The sequence below is a fragment of the Pelodiscus sinensis genome, chromosome 14 (assembly GCF_049634645.1).
Source record: "Pelodiscus sinensis isolate JC-2024 chromosome 14, ASM4963464v1, whole genome shotgun sequence".
NCBI lineage: Eukaryota > Metazoa > Chordata > Testudines > Trionychidae > Pelodiscus > Pelodiscus sinensis.
Genome location: NC_134724.1, coordinates 13,130,763 through 13,136,789, shown reverse-complemented (window position 1 = coordinate 13,136,789; position 6,027 = coordinate 13,130,763).

The window sequence follows — 6,027 nt, the reverse complement described above, 5'->3', positions numbered from 1 at the left end:
GGTATTTTTTGTTAAACCATCTGGCAACCCCAGCTGGAATTTCTAGCACTCCCCCTCCGCACAGACCTCTCTCCTCTGAGAGCAACTGTATTGCTGGGTTCTCAAACTGAACTCCTCTCTCTGCTCCCCTAGACTGCCTCCTGAGTGGGCATGTTGGAAGCCAGGAGCCCTTCCTCCCTGTCCCCTTCCTAATGGAGGGGGAGGAAGGAGCCTGCCTTGGACTAATTTCAAGGCTTCCCCATAGTGGGGATACACAATTTTGAAATAGTTTTCTAGTGTAGACATGTCACACCCTGGCCAGTGGGCAAGTCACTTGATCTGAGCCTCAGTTTCCCCATCTGTGACTTCGTGGAATACACTCTTCATGAATCACTGCCTCTGGATGGAAGGTACAGGAGAAATGTGAAGTATTTTAATCTGTTCTGTGCTTTGGTAGATTCTGATGGGGAAGCTTTCAGTGTGTGACCTATTGCAGAAACCCTGGCAAGCATGAATGCTTTTTCGAACCCTCGCTGTATCTTTCCATTCCTCTCTTGGCCTCAGCAGTTGAAGATAAATCTCACTCCACCTGTAAAGAAAGAAACTAGTTTTCATCAAGAAACAAATGGGCAAAATGACCAAACAAAGCTTATTCTCCCTTAGGTGCTTTCTCTATTTGGCTTTATTTAGGATTGATGAGCACAGAAAAGAGGGGATGGGGCGACAATTGGAACACAGAATCAGCTCTTTATTAGTTCTGTTTTCTAAAGAATTGGGCTTGTTTAGTTTGGAAAAGAAAAGATTCAGAGGGGACATGATAATGGTTTTCAGGTATCTAAAAGGGTGTCACAAGGAGGAGGGAGAAAAATTGTTCTTCCTGGCCTCTGATGATAGGAGAAGAAGCAATGGGATTAAATTGCAGCAAGGAAGGTTTAGGTTAGACATTAGGAAAAAGTTCCTAACTGTCAGGGTGGTTAAACACTGCAATAAATTGCCTAGGGAGTTTGTGGAATCTCCATCACTGGAGATATTTAAGAGTAGGTTAGATAAATGTCTATCAGGGATGGTCTAGACGGTACTGGGTCCTGCCATGAGGGCAGGGGACTGAACTCGATAACCTCTCAACGTCCCTTCCAGTCCTAGTATTCTATGATTCTATATGAATCTGTTTTCCCCAAGCATAAAAGCTATTTAATTAACTACATTCTATAACCACAGAGGAATCAATGGTGGCTCTCTATTTTCTTAGAGCAAAGCATGATGGGGATGTCAAAGTTTATTGTAGAGTTGGTTTCAAGCTTAACACCAAAGGGAAATCAAAGGCCTCCTTGAAATTCTTAACCAATAGTTTTCTAGAGATGCATATAGTGTACACATCTACACCACTGACTACCAAGAACTGGACAGGATATGCTGTCCCAGTCACATACCATGATCCAAGTGATTCTTACTTAAGGAATAATTTTCTTTTTTTTTCTCCTAAAAAGGAGTCCATATTATAGAAGTCCATATTATTCCTTTCCATCAATAAAATTCAGAGTTTGTCAAATTATTCAGTGGGGTAAAATCACAATTTTACTGCATTTTTGATGGAGGCAGATTCCTGAAACCATTTCATTTAATGGCATAAATGCCTGGTCCCTGGCTACTTTGCTAAAAATATTTTGAACACTCTACTTTATTGCAAAGATCTTATGGTTGCTCTTTGTGGTTGGAACTCCAGAAAAGGTATCTAACCAGAGAGAAAGGTTTGTCCCAGGGTTAGACTCAGTCTAAAAATCAGATTCAATTCCTGCTCAGCTAGAAGCTTTATGTACAACCTTGGACAAGTCACTTAAGTCTCTGCACCTCAGTTTCCTTTCTATAAAATGAGGGTAGTATCACCTTCATGAGTTTTAATATCTACCTTCTCATCTCTTCTATGAGGTTCTCAGATGCTATGGTCATGAGGCTATATAAGTTCCTGAAAGACTAGTAGTCCTGTCTGTTATAAAATCTATATCAGCTAGTAATAATGTGACAAGAACCTAGGAAAATGTTTAATTATGTGAACAATAGCTGCTGATTTTCGAAATGGAAAAAGAAATGTTGTGTGTTTCGGTCTTAAAATAGCCTACAATAAAGGTGTAATTCTTCAATCAGACTACTGATGAATAACTGAAAAGAGCTACAAGCATGAATTGATGTCTGGAAAACATGCCCTATAGTGATACACTTAATCTATTTCATTTGTCCAACAGAAGGTTGAGAGGTGACTTGATCACATTCTTACACATACCTGTCTGGAGAAGAAATTGCTGATGATAGACAATTCTTTATTCTAACAAACAATGAATAATGAGATCCAATGTTGAGAAGCTGAAGCTAGACAAATTAGACTTTAAAAAGTATATATTTATAACAGCGAGGGTGATTAACCATAAGAACTGAACAACTTACCTAGTGCTAGGTGGATCTTCATAAGTTGAAATCTTTAAGATTGGGTATTTTTTCTAAAAGTTGCTATAGCTCAAATAGAAATTATGGGGTTAATGCAGAAATGAGTGGGTGATGTTGGTTTGTAAAAAATCAGGTTAGATCATGATGGTTTCCCTCTGGCCTGGAAGTCTGGGAACATGGGCTGCTTTACTAAAATATCAGTATAGGTAGAAATAATGCATTGCAACAAAACAGATGAATTACAATCTGTTCCCCGCTGAAATATTTAAATCCAGCAGATTTATGTAAATCTGGAAAAGAGAACTCCCAGGCTATTGATGTATCTGACTAAAAATATAATGAACTTAATTCTTTTGCTTAACACTAGAGCAATTCTACAGTAAGTCAGTGAAGTTATATAATGCTTGAAAACCAGTATAAATGAGAAAATAGGGTATGCTGTCTTTGGAGGGCAGCATATTTAACTGCTGTCTGCCATTTGCTGCATAAATATGTCCAGCAACCCAGCCAGAGGTCTCAGACAATCAGTATGAAAGATGGATTCCTTAGGAAACTGTTCTCCTTGTCATAGATGTCAGTGCATCTTGTTCCTCAACCTGAAATGTTAACAAAAATCTTTTAAGACATCCCAAGGAAACCTCAGAATGTGCCTTCCCTATTTCCATGTGTTGAAACTTCTCAATCTCTCTTAGATCCCATTGTCCATCTATTCTGCTATCCTGCCCTGAACATGTGTTGCATGCTTCAGACGGAAGGTATTTGGATTTTTTTTATTTAGTCAATGAAACCCATATTAGGCAACAATATGGAACAAACTGAATGGAAGGGTGGTCAAGGAATGGAAAAACTAGTTTAAAATGAAAACAAGTTCATTGTTTTCATGTATGTTTGGCCTCTTTTCAATGTAAAGGAGAAAATAAAATTAATTACTGAAAATATTATTGAAAATATTTTCAATTATTTGATAAAATAAGTTACTTTTAGCAACCCTTCTCCCTTGCCATGCCAAGATTTTCAAAAAGGCAATTTTTCAAATGCAAATTAAGACCACCTCTACTCACTAGTAAATGATGGGCTGATTTATGGGGTAACATTTTCAAAAGCACCAAGTCCCGTTTTCAAAAGTGACCTTTTGTATCAGTGCCTAAGTTACTCTTGGAAATCAGACTCGGGTTCCTGAGTCATTTAGGCACTTTTAAGGTACTTATCCTCTGTCTTCAAAGAACTGAAGGTTCATTAGACGGTTTTACCAGATCATCCATGCCAACCTTTGTCACAGGCAGCTATTCAGCTACATACATACAAAAAGTCCAACAAGCAGAATTTCAAAATGCTAGTACTACCCAGAAAAAACTAGAATTTCTAGTACCTGAACAGGTATCACTGCTTGGGGAATTTCTAAGGAAGAAGCCATGACAGTATATGAGAATGCACACACTCAGACTTGAAAAGGATGCCCTCCCAGCAACGCAGAAGCTCAGGTTTTGCTGCTGGCCTGAGAAGGAATGTGATCTATAATGGTGAAAATGCTGGAGAGTAGTTTTTAAAAGGAGCTATCTCTTGCTATTAGAACTCTGGAGCTGGTGATAATGTAAAAGCAAATGAGGATTAGAAGGAAGAGTGTCATGCATATGAAGCACTTGCTTTAGAATAAGAGCTTGTCAGGGGCATAGAAAGCAGTATGGGGGTGGATTTGCATTCTCATTAATTGTTTGCATAACTTGTTTTTGGCACGGTGGCTCTTAGCGGTGGAAGGTCCATGTGTTTTCAGACACTAAAAGCAAGTGCTTTCATCAGGGCATGACAAGGAACTACATGGGGGCTGGGCCCTCAGCTGTGGTGGCTCATTGTGCCTCTGCCAACAGAGCTTCACATTCTCCGAGGATCTGGCTTAGTTGTCTGCAGCTCGCTTTTTTGCTGGGGCTCGTGTTCAAACAAACGTCTGCATGTTGCTTTCTCTTTGCCTAGGCCTCCATTCTGTGCCTCTCACCATGGAATCAGAATTCATCCTGCCCTCCCCACCCCCATCTCCTGACTGGAACATCTAATGCTTCTGGTCTTGCTCCTATGAGTCTCTAAGGCAGGTGGCACTAGGAAAAAGTCTCCAGGATCCAGAAACTAGAGTGAATTGTAAAGCTTGTAGCCTGGGATGAGGGGCGGCAGGTTTGTATAATTTTTGGTGGTGCGCAGAATGGGTCTAGTCCCCTCCCCACCCACCCACCCACCTACCTACCTACCTACCTGCCCTGTAAGTCGATACATATTTTATTAAATAATGTAAAAATGGACTGGACACCATAAGTGTTTAACAGTTTCCCTTTATTGCACAATGTCACTATTGTAAGAAAAAATTATTTAGCTTGTTTGGATGTGCCACTGTGGCACCCAAGTTATTAATAAATACCTTATAAACCTCTACCCTTTCCCTCTGCTGCCATGTCTCTGCCCCGTGCTCCATCAGCTCCCCTGGTGCCTGCTGCCCCCCAACCCCTCACCCTCCTCTGCTGTCCTGACTCGGACTCCTGCCCTTCTCACTGCCCTCAGCCCTCCTGAGACCTGCCTCCCTCCACTAGCCCTTCTCTCCCCCATGCCCACTCCTCCAGTAGCCACACTGATCATGTGAGCCAACCCTCCACCAATGTGCAGGTGTTACCCATATACCTACCGGGTGTGGTTCACTATCCTATGTAGTTGCACTTAGATCACTTACAGGCTGGGTAGGGAACCTCAGGGGAGGGGAGGGGGGCAAATCCGGCCCCCAGCTTGCCTGGATCCAGCCTGTGAAGCTCAGGGCTCCCCTCCCCTGCACTGGGGAGCCTGTGCTGGAGTACCAGTCCCCTACTGTCCCACCATTGGGCTGGGGCACACAAAATGTATTAGACTGGGCCCCTCTAGGCTCTGGTGTGCAAGGGGAATGTCTTTTCTGCTTCTCAGTCAGGTGCCACATCAATGAGGGTTTTTTGTGTGCAGTCCCCCCCGGATTTTGCTGTGGGTCAGTGGTCCCAGACACAAAATAGGTTCCCCTGCCTTGACTTACAGAGAGCGAGTTTGCTCTACAGCCTTAGCTGAGAGCCAGCTGGCTTTTAGCTCAAGCTGTAGAGGCTCATGCAGTAAGCTCCAGAGGTCCTGTCTGTGTTACACAGGGAGCAGTCGGTTTGCTCGAATCCTTGCCTGGTGCCTGAGACTTGTGCATGGGGCGGGGGGCTGTCGTGGCAGGGCCAGGCTGCTGTGGGTCTGCCGGGGGATGGCAGGGGTGGAGGAGCTGGGGTCCTGCAGTTGGTGCCCAGGACTGGGTGTGCGGGTGGATGGGGCTGGCAGCCTCAGCCCCACAGCTGGATCCTTCTTGCCGCACCCCGGAAAGGGCTGCGGAGGGCACCCCCCCCCCCCCCCCCCCCCCCCCGTCATGCTAAGAGCAGCTGCTGGGACTCACTCTGCGAAGCCGGAGAGGCTGCGCCAGCGGCATCGCCCGCTGGCTCCTGGATTGGCCAGCGCCGCTCGCCCGGGCTCAAGCCCCCTGCCTGTCCCGCGCGCAGCCACTCCCCGCCCGCCCCCGGGGCGCCGCAGGAGGGGGGAGCGCGCTGGGCTGGAGCCGGGCTGGCGAGAGACAGC